The sequence below is a fragment of the Culex quinquefasciatus genome, chromosome 3 (assembly GCF_015732765.1).
Source record: "Culex quinquefasciatus strain JHB chromosome 3, VPISU_Cqui_1.0_pri_paternal, whole genome shotgun sequence".
Taxonomy (NCBI): domain Eukaryota; kingdom Metazoa; phylum Arthropoda; class Insecta; order Diptera; family Culicidae; genus Culex; species Culex quinquefasciatus.
The window spans coordinates 9,658,810-9,680,809 of NC_051863.1; the positions used below are offsets into that span (position 1 = coordinate 9,658,810).

The 22,000-nt window shown below is 34.3% G+C and overlaps 2 protein-coding genes across 7 annotated transcripts in view; one reads left to right on the top strand and one right to left on the bottom strand.

Moving 5' to 3' along the window:
* The window catches only part of LOC6048873 (pseudouridine-metabolizing bifunctional protein C1861.05), a 402,385-nt gene that overhangs the window by 146,671 nt on the left and 233,714 nt on the right, over positions 1 to 22,000 (top strand). The window lies entirely within an intron of this gene.
* The window catches only part of LOC119768882, a 272,264-nt gene that overhangs the window by 95,569 nt on the left and 154,695 nt on the right, over positions 1 to 22,000 (bottom strand). For 4 of the 5 annotated variants that reach the window (XM_038260534.1, XM_038260533.1, XM_038260529.1 and 1 more), the window contains one exon: positions 9,004 to 9,099. The gene's annotated coding sequence lies outside the window, so the exon portion shown is untranslated. The remainder of the gene's footprint in view (positions 1 to 9,003; positions 9,100 to 22,000) is intronic. The other variant, XM_038260535.1, reaches the window with a different exon arrangement.

Consider the following 22,000-nt stretch of genomic DNA (forward strand, 5'->3'; position numbering starts at 1 on the left):
TCAGGTGAAAAAGCACACAAAACTTCGCTTCGTTTGATACTTTTATTGCAAATTTAGAAAAAAACTATTATTTTCGAAAAAAAATTGTATTTTGTGATTTTTGACACCTGACCACTTCTTGTGCACCAAGCTGTGGTGGCCGAGGCAGTTAAGTCATTGAGTTAGTACCTCAATGGTTTTTGGTTCGATTCCCGTAGTCAACACTTTTTTTGTTATCACGGATGATTTTTTTGCAAATGAACCTCGAGAGGATAATTCTCTCGCCCATCTCGAGCTGTGTTTTCGGTGTCCGTAAATGGTACCACTTTTCTCTTGTCTCGCCATAATTATTTTCTCGGACGAGCGCTGCCCAGTTTTGGGTGTAGCCAAAACAGCGATTCATGTGTTAATTTCCCTCTATTTTTCTTCTTAAATTTCAGGTTTTATACGAGCTATTCCAGCTCAAATCAGGAATTTTTCTGGTACTTTTGTACCCGACCCTCTCCGATTTCAATGAAACTTTGTAGACATGTTATCCTGGGCCTATATAAGCAATTTTTGTGTATATTTAGCCAATAGTACTCGAAAATGACATTTGAGAAGGGCGTAAGTTATTTAAATATTTTTGTATTTTGCAATTTAAAAATTACTGTATCTCGAAGCCGTTGCATCGTATCAAAAAGTGGTCAAAGACAAACTTGTAGGAAATTGGACGGGCTTTCTGATAAAAAAACACTGAAACAAAAATACACGCCACATCTATGAGATTTTTTGATTTTTAAGTCTAAAACTTAAATTTAAAGGTGATGTCACGATTTTTTTTCGTTCAATTTTTTTGAGGAAATAGCCTAAAATGTTACCAAAAGACTAACGAAAAATGCAGCATGGTATGTCTCTTCTAAAAAAAATAATACAAAAATCATTTCAAAGCAAACTTATGGGAAATTGGACGAGCTTTCCGGTAAAAATATTTACGAGACTGAAAAACCATGTCTGTCATATGGAAATTGCCAAAAACCACCAAAAAACCTGTTTTTCAACATTTTTATGTTAAAACCGCTGTATCTTCCCAAGGATTGGACATAAGACAATGGTCAATATGGAGACTTTTATTTAAAATTGTCTAGAGAATCGATCCCCACTACTGGTTTTTAAAAAATTTGATGTTTTGACCACTTTTCAGAAAAACAGTTTCAGTAAATGATTTTTGTATTTTTTTTACACATAGACATACCATGCTGCATTTTTCGTCAGTCTTTTGGTAACATTTTAGGCTATTTCCTCAAAAAAATTGAACGAAAAAAAATCGTGACATCACCTTTAAATTTAAGTTTTAAACTTGAAAATAAAAAAATCTCATAGATGTGGTGTGTATTTTTGTTTCAGTGTATTTTTTTCAGAAAGCCCGTCCAATTTCCTACAAGTTTGTCTTTGACCACTTTTTGATACGATGCAACGGCTTCGATATACAGTTATTTTTAAATTGCAAAATACAAAAATATTTAAATAACTTACGCCCTTCTCAAATGTAATTTTAAAGTACTATTGGCTAAATATACACAAAAATGGCTTATATAGGCCTAGGATAACATGTCTACAAAGTTTCATTGAAATCGGAGAGGGTCGGGTACAAAAGTACCAGAAAAATTCCTGATTTGAGCTGGAATTGCTCATACAGAATCATATGCTGAATATCAAATTCGAAGTCCCGGCTTGTTCTCGCTCGGAAGATCGACAAGTCGAATCTCAACCGCCAGCGCATTCACGTCTTCTGGCTTGTTGTTGCATAACGGCAAGGTACACTATCGATACATTGCTTGTTCTAGGTGAATCACTGTGAAAACTGTGCACTAGTGTGTCCCAAAAATGGCGATGTGGCGGAAACCTTTGGGCTCACCAGGATTTTGATGGGTTTTTGCCTCAGAAACAATGTTTTCATGCAACGAAAAATTCCTAAAAATTGTTTAGAACTCGCGATTTACGATTTACTGAAAACAATATTGTTTTCATAAAAAATATCATAATTTGCCCCGCATTTACTTCAAATCATAGTTGGGAATAATGTTCTGTATCCTTATTGATCCAGGAGTCGTCATTTTTCATTGGCAGCATGTTAAATTTGAAAATATTATTTTTTGGTCTGAATTTTTACGAATTTCTCAAAAAATCCGTCTACAAAAATGTTGGTAAAAAAAACCAATACTGTAATATTGTCGGTAACAATTTTTTGAACAATATTGCTTTTTTAACAATTAATTTTTGTTACTTCAGTGCCAAGATACAGGCATTTTAATAAAATAAAAAGGGCGAATTTAATAAAATAAAAAGGGCGAATATTCAAAATTATCTATGGAAAATCAATTTAAACACTTACACCACTGTTTCAGCTACTACCAGCATTTTTTATGTTTCCGAATCTTTTGCGTTGTTTTTTAATCGCAATTTACTAGCAAAATCAATGGTTTCCGTTGATTTGACTAAGTGACGTAAGCGCCAAGACGAAGAAATGTATTTTAAATTAACCGCTTTTAGTACAATAAAATCATTTTGTTTCAAGATTATGATGAAAATTGGTTGTTATTTGACAATACGGGATGTTGAATTAAAAAAAAGGTATGAAAAAAAGATGAGCTGATCTGCTTTGTACAACAAAAACATTAGAATGTTAAAGTTTGTTTCAACCCTTTTACAATATGGATGTAAAAAGCTTAAAAATTAAATGCAACAAAAAAAACCGTATTTAACCTTCAAAACACGGCGATTCCACCCCGGCAAACCTTCGCGCGCCACCTGCTTCAGTGTGTTTTATTCATGAGCCCCCCATTTCGATGCTAATCACATCGCATGGTGTTGACTTTTTGCTGTTCCGGATCCCTGGAACGCCGAGTTCTGGTCGGCGGCGGCCAAGCCGCCCAAGATGTTATCTTCAAGGTACCCCTTTGTTTCCCCCACTTTTTTCAGCTTCATTACGGGGTGGCGTGCTAAATGTCATTCCGAGGCAACGCCTAATCTTCGGATGGCAATGAGTTTTTTGATTGAGGTTTTTTTTTAATCTGGCGAACTCCTTACTTTGGAAGCCTAAACTGCTATGAAGTGGTCTCTGAGGGATATTGCACGGAAATTTGCAAAGCGCAGGATTGATGGAAACCCTTGCGTTTCGTAATTTATTGACATGGGAAGCGGATAGTGCAAATCGTTGAGAGCAATCAAGTGATTTCCCACTGGTCTTATAAATCTGGGACCGTTCCGCACCGCACTGCTACGGTAACTCAAGTTGGTCAATCACTGACCAAGATCTGGCACTAAGGATGCGGTATGAATCTCGGCGCTTCAAAAAAAACCTTTTGTGAAACTAATCTCTGCGGAGATTCAAATCTGCATTATGCCACAACACTACACCATGTTAATGTAACAACCTCTTGGCAACACTGCCCAGGTCGGGCCAGGTCACAGGCCATCCTCTGACATGCTTTCAAATATGTGATGATGAGGTTGCAAAAAGGAGATAAAGTGAGACCCCTCCGCTCGTCGGATTATGACGCAAGGACTCTCACTTTTGAAAAGCGACGTAAGCGCCATTTTGCCACTATTGCAACGTTTGGTCGGATTTGGTGGTTACGCCATTCAGCAATGTAAGCTTTGAAACCTACATGCAAATAGTGTGCTTTCGGAGGGATGCTGAAAGTTGATACTTTTACGTCATTATTTCTGCGCTAATCCCTGAGTTTGTTTGAGTGAGTGAGGACTCGTTTGGCTTCATGTTTCTCTGGTGCTTTTGAGTGGCTACATGGGAAATCTCGTTTGTTTTTTTTTATTTAGCTCTCTGCATGAAAAGGACACCTCTGCAAAGCAGTAATCCCTTCTGAAGGATTTTAGTTGTATTGTTAGTTAGTACTTAGAGTGAGCATTCTTGATTATTTCAACAAAAAATATGTTCTGAAATGATCTCTCAACTTTGCCCAATCCATTTTTCATTCCCTCAAACGCGTTCGCTAGTCCAAACATTGCCCAATCAACAATCGCTTGTTTGGTCATTTTTCACGGTGGGCCCGGTCGTCAGCTTTTCATTTGTTTCCTTCGCGGGCTTATCCAAAGTTCGTCACTCTGGACAAAAGCAGGAGGGCTATCTGACCAAATATAAATCAAACGGGGGGCACCATTTATCACCGACATTTCCTTTCTGTTTTTTTTTTTGTTTTTTTGTTTTGTCAGCCCAAAGACCAGCCGTTTTCTTTCATTTCCTGCAAGTTGAATGAGACCTACAAAAAAAAAAAAAACATCCACTGGAAAATCACTTCCCCATTCATCAGTTGGTGGGTGGTGGCGGGTGGGCGTCCAAATTTGGCAGGGTCGTAAATTTGTTTTCTTTATTTACCACCGGCGGCGCCGATGACGGTGACAACAACTTTTTCTCTCAGTTAACTTGTTTCATTGTGTCGTGTCTTAACCTTTTCTTTTTTTTCACTTCACGTTAAAAGGTAGTTTCTTGGAAAATGACGCCAGAAAGCGCACGGAAAACAATAATGAAGATGTGCGGTGGTCCTTTTTCAGTTTTTTGTCCCCTTTTTATGGACATTTTTATCAGTGGGATCTATTTTTAGATGGAAGGCGTGGGGGCGAAAGCTCAACATAATTTCGTTAGGTTTTTTGTTTGAGTGCCACGTAATTACAGGGGGTTTTGACGTTGGGATGTTACAAAATGTTCCTAAATTCGGTAAATTCAAAAAAAAATATTCGCATGGGCTTCTGTTGATATGTGTATTTTTTTATTTAATATTTATTTATTTAATTAATTTGCTTTTTCTTTAAATTTTGTTTTGTTTTTTAATCTGAGGAATTTTTAAAGTTGTTTTTTGGATGACAATGAACAAAGACTTGGTTTCAGGTAAACGGTTTATTTGATGCAAATTCCTTGCTGTGATTCCAAGTAAACGGTTCATTTTTTTTATTTTAAAAGGATTCACCATTCCAGAGGAAATTTGTTCATCCTGCTTGATTGATATACCCGGGCAGACGGTAATAACAAGATTCATGCCATTTCAATAACAAATACTGTTAAAATAACAGAAAGTGTTATGGAATCTTCTTGAAAAATTCATTTATGCATAAGAGTTCAATAACAGTTTATGTTATCATAACAAAATTTGTTATTAGTCTAATGTTAGTTGAAAGCCAAAAAAACTTTGGAATAACATTTTTTGTTATGGAAAAAACCTCCAACTGTTATTGGGATGATCGGATTACCCGAGCAGATGGAAGTAACTTGGGAATAACATATATTGATATTTGAAAATACTAGGCTAATAACATTTTATGTTATTTATAACAAGATTTGTTATTCGACGTTATGATTTTTTTGTTATTGGATTGTTATTGTAATAACAGACTAATAACAATTTTAGCTATTCTTCGAACAAATCTTTGTTATTATTTTTTGTTATTTTAACAACTAATCCGATCATCCCAATAACAGTTGAAGACATTCTTCCATAACAAAAAATGTTATTCCAAAGTTGTTTTGGCTTTCAACCAATATCAGTCCGATAACAAATTTTGTTATGATAACATAAAATATTATTGAACCTTTATGCAAAAATTGATTTTCCAAGAAGATTCCATAACACTTTCTGTTATTTTAACAATATTTGTTATTAAAATGGCATGAATTTTGTTATTACCGTCTGCCCGGGTAGTTGTTAAAATAAAAAAAAAATAATGACAAGTCTGTTATTACAATAACAATCCAATAACAAAAAATCATAACGACTAGTAACAAATTTTTTTATAAATAACGTAAAATGTTATTGGCATAGTATTTTCAAATATCAAAAAAATGTTATTCCCAAGTTATTTCCGTCTGCTCGGGTAAAGAATTGTAAAATGATGAACAATTTTCTCGGGTACATTTATTCAATTTTAAAAAATAAACTCATGTTTGAATTCAATAATTTCTGTAATGGTATTTTTGAACTGGAAAAATGTCGCAAGAAAACGTTATTATTCATTTCGTAAAATTGTGATATTTATGAAAAAACCTGGATTGTTGTCTAAATATGTACAAAAAGACTCTAAATTTCTAATTTCAGTTTGTTCTATTTTCTTTTTTAAAAAGAAAGTAGGCAAAAACTAATGTATTTTTCAAGAAAATATGTTCAGTTATAAAGTATTTTTGAAAAAAAAGGATTTTAAAGCAAATTATTCATACTGAAAACATATCGCTGCAAATATTTTAAAAATATTAAAAAATGTTCCAACGTGAATCAAGAAATCAGGGCGCAAAAAATATATTTTTTCATAAACTTTAAATTTTGAAGAATAACGAATTGAAAATGATTTTATATATATTTTTTACATTTTTTTAATTTAGTTTGTGTTTAAAATCATTTTAGAATATTTTTTAAGATATTTGAATAAAAGTGCACAACAACGCACAACCCGAGCAGACGGAAACAACTTGGGAATAACATTTTTTGTTATTTGAAAATACTAGGCCAATAACATTATATGTTATTTATAACAAGATTTGTTATTCGTCGCTATGATTTTTTTGTCATTGGATTGTTATTGTAATAACAGACTAAGGCTGGTACAAATATTTTTAAAAGTTTTGTCACCCCCTTCAAAATTGGCCCGAAAAATAAGGGGGCAAAAAAATATTTTTACAATAAACTTCATAATTTCAATGAAATTTAAAGTGCAACCAGCTGAAATCAAATTAAAATACATTCTTCTGCGTTTAAAATCATTTTTAGCATGTTTGGGTCTCAAGATTTTTTGAAACTTTTCGATGCAAAATCTTTTTTTTTCGATACAATTTTTGTTTTTGTCAGATCTTAGATTTTTTGAAAATTAATGATTGCAAAACAACTGAACTAGTGTAAAATGCATTTTAAAACACTTTTTTCATTTAAATGTGAAGACGATGGCTTGTTATTTAAATTTTTATATTTTTTTGCCCCTCCCTTGACCTCGGCCAGGGCCGAGGGACAAAAACTTTTTTAAATATTTGCATCGGCCTAATAACATTTTTAGTAATTCTTCGAACAAATCTTTGTTATTACTTTTTGTTATTTTAACAACTAATCCGATCTCCCAATAACATTTGGAGATATTCTTCCATAACAAGAAATGTTATTCCAAAGTTGTTTTGGATTTCAACCAATATCAGACCAATAACAAATTTTGTTATGATAACATAAACTGTTATTATACCCTAATGCAAAAATGGATTTTTCAAGAAGATTTCTTAAAAATTTCTGTTATTTTAACAGTATTTGTTATTGAAATGGCATGAATTTTGTTATTACCGTCTGCCCGGGAAAGTGTTTTGTAAATAATATTCGAATCCAAATTTTGTTTAAATAAATTTTACCATATCTCATTGATTTTTTAAATATTGTAGTGTTGAGGAAATTAAACTTTGAAAGATTGCGAAGTTCATTGAAACTTCAATGATTTTTTTTTATAAAAAAACAAGCCTTACCCGACAAACTTTGTCTTGACTTTTTTATGTTTCTTGACGTTTTAAGTTTACTTGCTTATTCAGCCTCCTGCGATCAAAATGTGATTTACGTAAATTTTCTCATACACTCTACAGTTGCTCCAGAGTGGCCAAAGTGGGATTTTTTTAGCATATAAACCTTCCTTGTGCTTATACGAACCGAACGCAATAAAGAGCACCTCGATCCGACGCTCCGTATTGAACTGATTCGCGTTCGAACAGAACCATCGAATTTTTTTATTTAAAAAAATATATATCAAGATATTTTATTGCAATCGTCAAAAACAATATCTTTACAATTTTCAACAAACAAAAATCAAAATAAATCAAATGAACACATTTTTGAAAGCTATCTTTGTTTTTCATTCTTAAAATCAAGATATTTTAATCTTACTTGCAATTATAAAAAAAAAGTTTACTTTTTCAACTTGTTTCCAAATATTAGTTCCGGCCCGGCACTGTTTCAGATAAATCAGATCTATGAAAAAAGTTTAAAAAATTTAAAATACGGATTTTGGGAAATTTATTTTTTGTGAAAAAGCTAATTCAAAAAATCGACAACTTTGCTTAAGGCACCAAATCGATCAGGAAATTCCTTCGAAAGTAACTGATTTATAGGTCCTTTTCAAAAAAAAACTATGGTGAGCTAGGAAGATACAAAAATGAACTATAACTGAAAACATTGGTTAAGTGAATTAGTTGAAGGCTTAATCTCAAATTTTTAAACAGAAATCTAACCCTCTAAGGCCCAACCCCACACATAAACAGACTTTGATTTTAAAAATTCACCAAAAAAAAACAATTTTGGCATTTATTTGAAGCTTCAATGCTTTGAAAAGGGAACTATTTATATTTTTTTAGAAAATCTTAGTTTTGATTTTTATGTTTCATGTGACTTTGCGAACGTTTTGAAAAATGTAATTCAAAAATAATCATTTTCGTATTTTTTAATGTTTATGAAAAATCAAGTTGACAAAAAAATGTGTAATTTTACCTCTAAAATGTGTAAACTCACCTCTATTCTAGTGTTTTGTCACACTTTCAGTCTTAATTGAGGTTATTTTACTCATAAAAGCGGAAATATTACACCTTAAAATTTAACACATTCCAAATTTACACAATTTTACCTTTGTATGTCTTGAAATTGTGTTTACACATAAGTTTTTGCAAGCTAAAAGCTTATGTTCTATTTTCATTTTGTCTTTTAACATTATTTTGAGCATCCCTACCAGAGGTGTCACACATTTCCACCAGAGTGCACCACAGTGGCCTACCCCTCATTACGTTCTTCACACTCTCCGTTTTTCGTTAGCTCTGGTGTTGTGGCACATCATACCAAAAAGTTTATTTTAGTCCTTTAGCATTCTTTTCTTTTTTTGTACCTACTTCCCAAAAATGTATAACAATGCGTCCCTGCAAGTGACCTTTTGGTGAGTTATGTTTACAACGTAATGGTGCTGGTGAGAGCATAGCTGGGATGGGAGTGGGATGAACAACATCTGCAGCCTGCAGATAAAACTTACTTCTTGAATGGTGCCAATTGCTGGAACCTCTTTGGATGCTCCGATAAGCTGTCCGGCTGAACTTTACGAGATCGTTTGTGGAAGTTTGCGATGGATCTGCAACGAAAGGCGGAGAGATGGACGACGGACCGTTAGTCATAAGGTTAGAAGAGCGTAACCCACCCATCGAATACGAAATAAGGTGTCATTGTACGTGTGTTTGTTTACTGTGGGGTTGTGTGTGTGTGTGCATTAAATCGTCGTAAATATTGACGGCTGGTTGATTTATTGGGCTTCCGCATGTGAGGCTGGCACGGTAGTAAAGTCAGGTCAAAGGTCTAACCTTTTTTTAGCACCTTGACAGCCCTCCATTCAGGGAATACTTTATAGGGCAATTACTGGATCGAGTTGCGGGGAGGGAAGAGTAATATATGAGCAGAAGATATTACTGTTTCCCACGTTTCAACGTGGTGACCTGACTTCATTACAGGAATACTGAGCGTTATTAATCCCTGATGACGACATAAAGTCGCACCGAAACGTCAAGAATAAAAATACAATATCTTTTTTTATAATTATTCGTTCCGTTGTCTGTGATAATACCCAGAAAAATCCAGCAAATTTATTCATCACCTCTCGTAAGTCAGAATTCCACCACACCCAGATAAACCATTCCGTCCCGTAGGTGGAGAGAATTATGATCATGGTGGAGGTGTTTTAATTTCCCGCAGGATTTATGGCCATAATCGGGCAAGGTACAAGGTCCTTGTGAATGAATAAAAAAAAAGCTTCCAGACAGGCCCAGGTGCTCTCGAGCAATACGCATTTCATCAAAAAGTCATAATAAGGTGCTAACGCTGAGATGTGTATGGCGATGGGTTTTGGTGACCGTAAAAAGGGAGATTTTGGTGGAAATTAAAGTGTCGTAATTTGGAACCGTTACGTGGAAATGAGGATGTTGACAGGTGAATGAAAAGTGCAAAAGTTTTGATGATGTCATAAAATTTGGCGGGCTTAATTTTGCATTTGTTATGATGTTTTGATGTCTAATTTTTTACAAAATTCTGAATTTTCATTAATATAGCATCATATTATACCAATTTTGTAATCAATTTTTATTCCAATCCGCAACATTTTCAACAAGCGTCTTTCAATGAATAAACTTATTATACCACTCTAGTTCGATGTTCTTTTGAAGCACATGGTTAGATAAAGGCACGTGCGATGAAGCGTGCACAAATTGACAATGTTTTGAGGTGGAGGTATGATAATTTCTGATAACTTGTCCAATTTTCAGTAGGGTAGAGTAGTCATCAATGAGACACGGGGAACAATGATAAAATGGCTCTAACAAGTCGTAGTTTCAACCAATCAGGCTCATATTTGGGGGAAAGGTGTGTCTACTGGATACACGTCTGCTATAATAGTGGCTTTGGTTATGGACGCTCCCTTGAAAAGTTATTCATAAATGTTTGATTCTGGGGTGTAAAAGTAAATTATGGACAAAAATTACTTTTTCGCTCGTAGGCTGCTATTAACACCAAAACTAATATTTCTTCAAATTTCTTTCGACGTTCCATAGGGATTGAGTTGGGCTACAATGTCCTTTCATTAGGTTTGGCCAAAATTTAGAATATACCCAGTATCCAGGACTGTCTCATTGTTCCCCACTCATTTCAGCTCATGGGTAACAATGAGACACTATGATTTTTCTTCATTAAACTTTTCAAAATCGATGGAAATCTTTCAAAACATGAATTAAAAGTGATTTTTGGCATATTTATAGAGTTTTAACTTCAATTAACCAATAATACAAAGTTATTTGGTATAAATATACGAATTTTACAAAATTTAAATACTTTTTAGTATAACTTTTGTTAATTAAAGTTTCATGTTGGCAAAATTGCTCTAAAATGTTCAAGGCAAGTTACCTGCAATGGAACAATACAAAAACATGATGTTTTACTAGAAAAATCTTGATTTTCGTAGTGTGTCTCATTGTTCCCCAGCTGTCTCATTGTTCCTGCCAAGTGCGTCTACAATGAGACAGTTGAATAACTCTGGCTATAGATGTCGGATCGATCTCATATTTTGGTCAATGTTAGAACACATTAAAAGAAAGAAAATGCAACAAAAAGCTCATTAAAACATGCTGATGAAAAAATGAGAAAAATCTTTGAAAGTTGAAAACCAAAAGTGTCTCATTGATGACTACCCTACCCTACTATAAAAGAAGATTTCATCGCCACCTTGCATCAGTCTCAATATCAAGCGTCAAGATGAAGTGTGCAATTTTCGTAGCATTGATTTGTATTGCACTGGTTCAAGGCCGTACATACCAAGAGTAAGATAACGATCCAGAGGTTACCGATTCAACTACACCGCCTACGGAAGCTACAGATTCAACGATTGCAGAATCGATTGACTGTTTGTTTGATGATTCGATCGAAGAAGTGGAACACAATCTGAGTGATGAACTAAAGCGGGATACCACAACAGACGAAGTTTGGCAAGATATCACGGATTCAACGAGCAATTTGCCAAATTTGGATAAAATATCGCAAGGTTCAGCAGAGGAATTTCCGCCGTTTAAACCTCTTGGGAAGCCGAAAGGACTGCTTGATTTCGCAGATGTTGCAGAGTATAAACTTGAGTGGAGGAAAGTGCAGGATGAATAATGATGAAATTTTTCATCCCAGCAAGAATTAGTGTTGATAGATGAATAAATTTATTTTCCATTTCAAATAATGCAATAAATGTTTCAACAAAAATATTCCACTTGATGACAGTTTAAAAATATTTATAATAAAAAAAGAAAAAAATCTCTCAATGCTGTTAACAACACAACTTACTAAAATTGTTCCAATCAGCACAAAATTGTATAATTGAAACCACACGGAAGAATGCAATAACAGAATTCGGCGAAAGGTAGCGAAATTAATTTTCATACTCCACTGAGATTGCAACAGTCCTAATTAATACAGTCCTGCTGTGGTATCCCGCTGCTATGTGGACGGGCCCCCACAGAATTGGAATGCTGAGCGAAAAAAAATGTTAATTTAATGCGATTTTAATTGACTTCGATTATAGTTGGGTACTTGTCGGTTGTGCCAATAATGACTCGATCGAAAATAAAGCTTCAGTTGGGTGGTTATTGAATCAGTTTGTTTAAAAAAATTTCAAGATGTTTTTTGTTGTTCAAATTTTCCGATAGTTATTGTGAATTTTCATCTGGTTCATATTTTTGCACATTTTTTAGGTAAAATTACTCAAAAAGAGGCAATATTCATCCAACCAAACTTTCAACCTTCCAAAATTCAACTTTTTTCTGTGTAAGTAGCTTTACAATTGAGTTGCAAAATAGTAGCTAATAAAATAAGTTACAAAAAAAAAAAAGAGTTTCCAGCAACCATTTCAGTGTTGAAAAGTAGAATTTTTCAACCCTTATGTAAAGAGGTATTCTTAACATTTCAAAAAAATTAATTTTTCAAAATTACGCCTTTTTGAATTGTTAGATTTGATTAAACAATATGATGAATGATTTTTTCGAAAAAAATCAGAAATTTCACAAATTTTTAATTTTTAACATTAAAAATAAGACCATTATTTTCTGAGATAACGTTATGATTCGAAATCCGGACACTTAGTAGCATTTCATTTTTGTTATAGCTGGCAAAAAATCATGTAATAAGTTGGAAATGTAGAAATATCTTCAGGATATAGGGGTAATTCTCTACCAACTCACACGAAATCGGGAAAAGTTGCCCTGACCCCTCTTCGATTTGCGTGCAACTTTGTCCTAAGGGGTAACTTTTGCCCCTGATCACGAATCCGAGGTCCGTTTTTTGATATCTCGTGACGGAGGGCCGGTACGACCCCTTCCATTTTTGAACATGCGAAAAAGAGGTATTTTTCAATAATTTGCAGCCTGAAACGTTGATGAGATAGAAATTTGATGTCGAAGGGATTTTTATGTAAAATTAGACGCCCGATTTGATGGCGTACTCAGAAATCCGAAAAACGTATTTTTCATCGAAAAAAACACTAAAAACGTTTTAAAAATTCTCCCATTTTCCGTTACTTGACTGTAAAAAATTTTGGAACATGTCTTTTTATGGGAAATTTAATGTACTTTTCGAATCTGCATTGACCCAGAAGGGTCATTTTTTCATTTAGAACAATTTTTTTCATTTTAAAATTTAGTGTTTTTTCTAACTTTTCATGGTTATTTTTTAGAGTGTAACAATGTTGTACAAAGTTGTTGAGCAGACAATTACAAAAATTTTGATATATAGACATAAGGGGTTTGCTTATAAACATCACGAGTTATCGCGATTTTACGAAAAAAAGTTTTGAAAAAGTTACTTTTTGCGTTTTTCTTTGTTTCGTCGTCCGTGTTCGTGTCGCGGGTGACCATGAACGGCCATGATCGATGACGACCAACTTTTAATAAAACAAGATGAGGTGTCCGGGTTTCGAAGCGTCCGGGAATTCGAATCATGGTATTCGAGGTTGGTATTAGAAAATGAAAGGCTGTTTGGATGTGACTTAACCATCTACAAACCAACCCCGCCTCTAGACGGGCATCGATTTGCCAAAAATCCATTTTTCAACCCTTTTATTGATCTTTAAAAAGCATTGGAAAGAAGAACTCTTAAAATTTAAGAAAATTTTAAGGTTGGAAGTTTTACATGTTTTGAGTGACATGCTAATGTTTTTAAAAATGTCATTTTTTCAGTGGTCAATATTGGCTGTGATTTTAATTAACATTCCCTATTTTTTTTAAGTAAAAAGAAGAATGCAGCTAGATGGGAAACAATGGCTATAATCGTATGAAAAATCATACAAACATCAAAAAATTAAATTGTTTTGGAATCGGGATGATGTCAGCTATCGATTGCACTTATATTTACATGAAAATTTTCACAAAATACGTATTTTTCCTGTATTTTTATTGTTATTTCAGTATAGGTACCAAATAATCGGGATTTTTCATACATTCGAACGTATTTTTTTTAAATGCTTAAAATTTTCATATAACTATGTATTTTGAAAAATATACATAGTTTTGTTTCAGTTTTTTTTACATAATGATTGGAATTTTTCATACATTTCGAATATCATTTTTTTTAAATACTCAAAATTTTCACAAAACTTCATGTTTTCGAGAAAACGCTCAAAACTTTAATTTTTAACAATATAGATACTAAACGATCCAGATTTTTTCATACATTTCGAAAGTTGTAACGCATTTTTTTGAAAATACTCAAATTTTTCACAAAACTATGTATTTTCTAAAAAATGCTCAAAGTTTCAATGCTTGAAAATTTATTACATATGAAAAAATCCGAATATGTGTTACCAAACTGAAATTTTGATTATTATTTTTTTTTGAAAATACGTTGTTTTGTGATAGTTTGAGTATTTTCAAAAAAAGAATTTTGAGAAAAACTGAAATTTTGAGTTTTTTCTAAAATACTTGGTTTTGTGATTTTTTTTAGTGTTTTTCTTGGTATTTTCAAAAAAAATTGCTATTACATTTAATTGTGGTTTGTTTGAGCGTTTTGGCAGAATGCATTACTGTGAATACAAAGAGACGAGTTGTTCCTTTTAATTCCGCTATATATTTTTAATATCTTGACAGATACGTATTTCGTCTACTACTTGCAGACTTCATCAGTGTTCTGTTCTTCTGTGTCGAGAACAGAACACTGATGAAGTCTGCAAGTAGTAGACGAAATACGTATCTGTCAAGATATTTAAAATATATAGCGGAATTAAAAGGAACAACTCGTCTCTTTGTATTCACATTACATTTAAATTTATGAAAAAGTCCCGATCATTTAATACCCATATTGCATAAAACTGAAATTATTTGTATTTTTTCAAAAATACGTAGTTTTGTGAAAATGTTGAGTATGTGATACTTTGTCGGAGAAGCAATCGATTGGGCGGTCTCTATCACTCAAGTATCGGACTTACATTCCCATCCACTTCCCCGTGACTCTACCACTGGTCGTGGCCGGCGCCGGTATTGATCAGCATGATAGGGGCCTTTGAGAAGTTGCGAAGCGAGGAAAGATAGCACCCACTCATCTTCCACGGCTCGTGGATGTAACTTCTGGAGGTCCTGGTCAATAACGGAGTAGCAACTGCGGGTGGGCACCTATGCTTTGCTTATGCTTATGCTTATGCTTAATGTTGAGTATTTAAAAAAAAATGTTGTTAAATTCGAAATACATTAAAAAATCTCAATGATTTGATACCAATATTGCTAAAAAAATTAATTTTGAGTATTTTCTCTAAAATACGTAGTTTTGTAAAAATATAAGGTATTTTCAAAAAATGTTGTTATTACATCCGAAATGCCGCCAAAATTATATCGAGCCTTGAATGGGTGAACCAATGAGACACAAAATGGCCTCTTTGGTCATAGGGAAGGCCCCCAACAAGTTTGGGCCAAATCAAAAAATAAAAATGCTCAAAATCGACTGATTTCGTGGAGCATTGTTCTGTAATTTTTTTGTGCAATATATTTTTTTTAAATTTATTTGAAAAACAGATCACTTGTAGTGATGTCTTATTTTCATCTAGAGTGGTTGAAGTCGTAACTGCAGAATTTCTTTTCATTCAAAGATATGGTTCTTTTCACATATTTTACCAATTTCTGCAAGTACCATCGAGATTGCCATTATCAAAGCGTTTATAAAAAAGTCGTTTAAATTGGAAATTTCGCGTGCTACATTGTTGTCCCTTTTCAAAAGAGACCTCTGAATATTTTCCCCCAGACGTGCAAACGACGACCTTACCGCCAGAAGTGGGTTGTGCGTTGTTCAGACGATGACTGGTTCTGGTCTGAAGAACCCCGGTACCAACCTCGCAGCAGACACTTCTACTTGGAGTACCCATCTCTGTGAGACAGCTCCCCCTTCGGCAGGTCTCTAGCAACGGTACCAAGGGGAAAGTGGATGTTATGATTGTAACTGTGTAGAGAGTTTCTCACAGCCAGTTTGCTCGACATTCACAATCAAATGTAGGGGTGGAGCTGCTAGTGTTGACCTAGGGAATCGGATCTTGAAAAGAGAACTTGTTGAGACCTCTCAGGTTTTGAATATCACAAGAATCGTTTGGTGAACATAAATTAAGGATTTATCTGTTTAAAATCTCAAACACCATGTTCAGAGCAATGACTTTACCACTATCTCCTGATGAGAACCCATAAGAAGCTGTTTTTTTTCTTGTGTAGCTTCGTAGTCTATTAGCCACGTGGTTACGTTGTTACGGAGCCGAATCTAAATGGACCAATGTGGTAACAACAAGTCGACCTTGTATTTAGTATTTGCTCAAACTGCGGAAGGCAACCACAGAGAGATTTGTTTCGCTTCTTTGAATTGGTCACCTTTTGTGAAAACGAATAAACAGGATCTAGACTACTTTGTCCTAATTTCATTTCCTAATGGAGGAAGCAAAACTCTGTCAAATGTCCCTCTCATTTAAAGTTATTTAATTCCCATCAGCACACAAGCCGACTCAGCGGCGCGCTCAAATCACAATGTTTTTTAACGCCCTCACAAACAACGTGACGTATCTCGAGTGGCTTCCGGACACAAACAACGGCTGGAAGTAGGTACTCCAAGTTCCGTCGTCGGTCGTCATCATTTGACCGTATCGCGTTCCTAATGGACTGTGTTGCCCCGAGCCACAACCCGCCAACTCCACCCCCGTTCCGTGACGCGGTCCCAGCTGGTTTCGTTTACCTTGCTCGGCGGAGACACAAGTTCCAAGCTCTCCTCCAGCCCAACGAGGGGTAATAAATAATTTAACGGTGTGTACCGAAAAACACACACCCACATTGCACGCTGCCATCAACTCAAGTAATGACATTTGATGCGGGGCGGGACTTGGGAGGAAAAAAATAAAATTACAGTTTGTGTATGTTTTTCCAGCGCTGGGAGGTCCTGGGGCGATTTGAAGGTAAAAGTAACGATAAGGAAAGTACAGAGAAGGGCAAAGTGGCGTTTAAAGAACAGAGGAGTATTTCGTGAATTATGTGTGTTTTCATGCAAAATTATGGAAAGCTACGATTGTGAAAAGAGATAAACGACTAAGCAGTTCTCTACGGAAGTGGTCTTTTTTCTTTAATTTTAATTTTTATATTTTTAATCCGGATGAAACTTTTTGGTGCCTTCGGTATGCCCAAAGAAGCCATTTTGCACCATTAGTTCGTTCATATAATTTTCCATACAAATTTGGAAGCTGTCCATACAAAAATGATATGTGAAAATTCAAAAATCTGTATCTTTTGAAAGAATTTTTGATCGATTTTGTGTTTTCGGAAAAGTTGTAGGTATGGATAAGGACTACACTGAAAAATAATGATACACGGTAAAAAAAATTTGTGATTTCTAATTTAACTTTTTGTCACTAAAACTTGATTTGCAAAAAAAAAAAAAACACTATTTTTATTTATTTTATTTTTTATATGTTTTAAAGGACATCAAACGCCAACATTTCAGAAATTTCCAGAATGGGCAAACTTGGGGCAAACAATCTTTGACCGAGTTATGATTTTTTGAATCAATACAATTTTTTTCAAAAAATCGAAATATTGGTCGAAATTTTTTTTCAATTTCATTTTTCGATGTAAAATCGAATTTGCAATCAAAAAGTACTCAAGTGATTTTTTGATAAAGTGCACCGTTTTCAAGCTTTAGCCATTTTTAAGTAACTTTTTTGAAAATAGTCGCAGTTTTTCATTTTTAAAATAAGTGCCCATGTTTGCCCACCTTTGAAAAAAATATTTTTAAAAAGCTGAGAAAATTTTCTATATTTTGCTTTTTTGAACTTTGTTGTTACGACCCTTAGTTGGTAAGATATTGCCATGCAAGTGTTTAAAAACAGGAAAATGGGCATGCCGAAGGCGCCAAAAAAGTTTCAGCATAATTAAAAAATACAAAAAAAAGATCGAATGACTGAAATCTCAGAGAATTGCTCACTACTAAATCGGTCGATTTCCTGCATTTTTTGTATTTTTTAGCTGACTCAAATTTTTTGGGGTAAAACTTTCACAAAAATATGATGTTTTCCTGTATTTTGTTTTTTTTTTATAATTGTTTCTTATATACTGACCATGTTCGCATAAATGTCCCATATGAAAAAACAGCAAGCTGAGAAAAACGCATTTGAAGTTTGTCCCACACATAAGGCACGTGTTAAGTTTTTGCGAAAAAAACTAGATTTTTTCCTGAAAGTACTGAATGTTGTAGGCTACTCTGAAAGGGCACTCGTTTTTGAACCAAACTGCATCAATATCTCAAAAGCAATGAAATGCATATATCTGATCAGGTAATGAAAATGCATATATAGCGATCAGGTAATGACTCAAATGTTTGAATACTCAAAATTTTCACACAACTTCGTATTTTCGGAAAAAATAAAAATAATTTCAGTTTTTTTTACGATATGGGTTATTCATGATCCGGATTTTTTCATACAAACTAAAAGTTTCACAAAACTACGTATTTTCGAAAAAATACTCAAAAAGTTTTTCATAGTATGAGTATCTAATGATCGGGATTTTTCATTAATTTCGATAGTAATACAATTTGTTGTTAAAAACTCAAAATGTTCACAAAACTACGTCGTTTCGAAAAAAATTAGTGTTTTTTTAATCAAAATGGGTACAAAATTATTGAATTTTCATAAATTTCGAATGATTTTGTTTTGAAAACACTCAAAATTTTGTGAACCTTTTACAATTTTCCAAAATTTTAAAAGTTATGAGAAAACCCCGGTCTTTTGATGGTAAAAAACTCAGATTCTGTTGTATGAAATTTGTGAGTTTTTTACAGAAAATATTATTACTATCGAAGTGAATGGAAAAATTCCCATCATTTTATATCCATATTGTAAAAACTTAAATTTTTAGAATTTTTCAAAAAACACACGTCGTTTTGTGAAAATTTTAAGTATTTTCACAAATATGTGTTATCACTTTCGAAATGTATATAAATCTCGATCATTTATACTCGTAATAAACTATTTTTTTTTGTATTTTTTTCCGAAAATACGTAGTTTTTTTTTTAAATCTGGATTGAATTACAACTAGATGTTGTTAGACTCGTTTGGAAAATATTTCATATACCTATCCAATGATGATGATTGATCTGGACATAGTTTTCATGCAGATAAGTGAGATGCGGCTTTATAAAGTTTATAAATATTACTTACTAAAGTAGTCAGAGCTTGAGACAGAGTTGCCAGTTATTAATTTTTTGAATACTCAACATTTTTGTCCGTAGTTTTCTCCAGATCAAAAGTTGCGTTTTTTTTTGTCTCAAAAAATTGACAAATCAAAAAACATAAAAGTTTAAAATATGAATTTTGGTGTATAAAAAAAAAACTTAAAAATCAGCACATTTTTCCCGTGTGCTGATTCTTTTTTTAAAGTCATCATCAATACCTGCCAATTTTGCTAAAGACACCAAATCGATCAGGAAATCCCTCCACAAGTTATTTACGTACCATTTTTTGTGCGGACCGTCGTCGTCGTCAGAGGAATAATCAGGTTTTGACCGGGTTTGATCCATTCGATCCGGTTTCCGGTTCCAAAAGTTCCCATTGAAAATTATGAAGTTCGGTGTGACCTTCAATAGTTCTTCCTAGAATTTTTTTTTGTGATAAAGGCTTAATAAAAGCTTCAGATTAATGTCGTCTACATCGCCAAAGCTTTCAGCGCATTGCTTCGACATAGTTTTTAAAATTGCTAAATATCAGCCCTGCGTTGTCAAAAATCCTCTCCAAATAAAGTGTGTGGATTGAAACAAAAAATATTTCTTTAAGATGATATTATGTCTGAGTGCCTATTAACTCTGCTATTATTTATAAAGGGTGTATTTATCCAATACTGACTCAATATGCCAGCTAGCTTATGAAAATCCAGTGAACGCCAATCATCGGTGAGTTTTCCATTGGAACACAGGTGGCACGTGCCGTCATGTATGTTTCCAGGTACCAGGGGAGGCACACTGTTCACTTGGCACCTACTATTGATGGGTATCATGGCACACAGTGAGGCTGTCATTAGAAGGCCGCTGGTTGGCAGAATCTGGCCCGCGTGAGACGACATCCAATTATGATAATGTGATGATATGTCAGGGGGGAAATACGATTACGTGACGGGCAGGTGAAAATTTGACAATTTTAAGATGGGATCTCGTGACAATGTTTGTCAAATCTACAATAGCGGGTTTTCGCTCTTTTGTGCTTAAGTCTTTGTTAACTTTGTTTGCATTTGATGTAAAACATCAGCACTTCACCCGGGCAGACCAAAAACAACAACCACAGATACTGGTCCGAGTTATCCCCTCCGTTGCACGAAGGGATAGATAACGAAGCGCATCATCGAACAAGACCTGTGAAAACAGATCCGATAAGGCTCTGGCTGACTAACAAGCAGCACATCGACTACATCAACCAACCACCCACAACGGAAACACAATTTGACCGTGGTCGTTATTCGAGAACGTTGTCGTTAGCCGTTTTGGGGGGTTATGTGGGGAGACATTTTCCTCGGATCACGACTTGTCTAACCCTCTCTCCCTATCTTTCAGTAGGTGGTGTTGAAAATTGACACGAACGAGTGTTTTTTTTTCTCCGGTGACAGTAACCTTGGACGGGTTGGGACATTCGAGTCCGGGGTCAAAAGGGGTGCTAATTTGGCACTGCGCTGGAGCGCTGACTTTTGCTTTAAGAAATAACGGCACGTGTTAGCTTTAAAGCTAGGATGGAATTCAACAGTAGAATCACTGAGACTGCAACACACAGAGAGTGGAAGAAAATTACTAAAGTAATTGTGATGCGTCCGTGATACTTTCTGGTTATTTTAAGAATAAACTTCATTTTGTTAGACTGATTTCGTTATTCAAAATTCAGATCATTACTGTGACTAAAAATCAATGAAAAAATCTGTAAATCATTTGATTTTTGCTCATTTCCCGTCAGTTGCTTCATTGGCACTTTCTTGAGTTGTAATTACGAACGTCATAATACGTTCCCCTGTTGCCCTTGCACAAACATCCAAACTTCCTTGAAACTACTGCCAACCCGCTAGTAATTTCCGTTAATTTGTACCACCCCCTCCCACCTTGCCACGTGACAAACCGAGCATTAGTGGGGAAAATGGTTTGCCTTGCCGCTTCCAGTCCTGGTAATTTCTTCCCAACCCCACAAGTTCCCCTTCCAATCCTCGACAAGATGTAAAAGGACCCAATTTACGGTCAACTGTTCAGGGTTGGCGCCAATTTGGAAGTGGCCACCCCTTCCCCATTTCCATTTGTTCAAGGACATCGGGAATCGAAGCACGCTAGGCAGTGATGGGAATTTCGTTAAAAAAGCATAAGCAAATTGATTGTTTATGGAGTTTTTTTTAAATGGTCCAATAAACCAAATTTCCAGTTTTTGCTTTTTGGGTGTTTTTGAAACCGCCTTGAGTCAGGGGTATTAAAAAACACCCAAGAAGCAAAAACTGAAAATTTGGTTTATTGGACCTTTAAAAAAAACTCCAGATTTGTAATTCCATGGTAAAACAACTTACTTTTGAGCAATTCTCTACGAAAAAGGTCATTTTTTTTTCTTTATTTGATTTTTTTTCCCGTTTGTCCATATAATTTACCATACAAATTTGGCAGCTGTACATACAAAACTGATTTACGAAAATTCAAAAATCTGTATCTTTCAAAGGATTTTTTTGATCGATTTGGTGTCTTCGGCAAAGCTGTAGGTGTAGGTATGGACTACACTGAAAAAATGATACACATTAAAAAATTGGTGATTTTTAATTTTACTTTAAGTCACGAAAACTAAATTTGCATAAAAAACACGTTTTTTTATATTGTGATACGTTTTAGGCAACATCAAATGCCAACTCAAATGTGCAAAAAATCTTTGACCGAGTTTTGAATTTTCCAATAAATATGTTTTTTTTAAATCTAAATATTTGTCGCAAAAATTTTTCAAC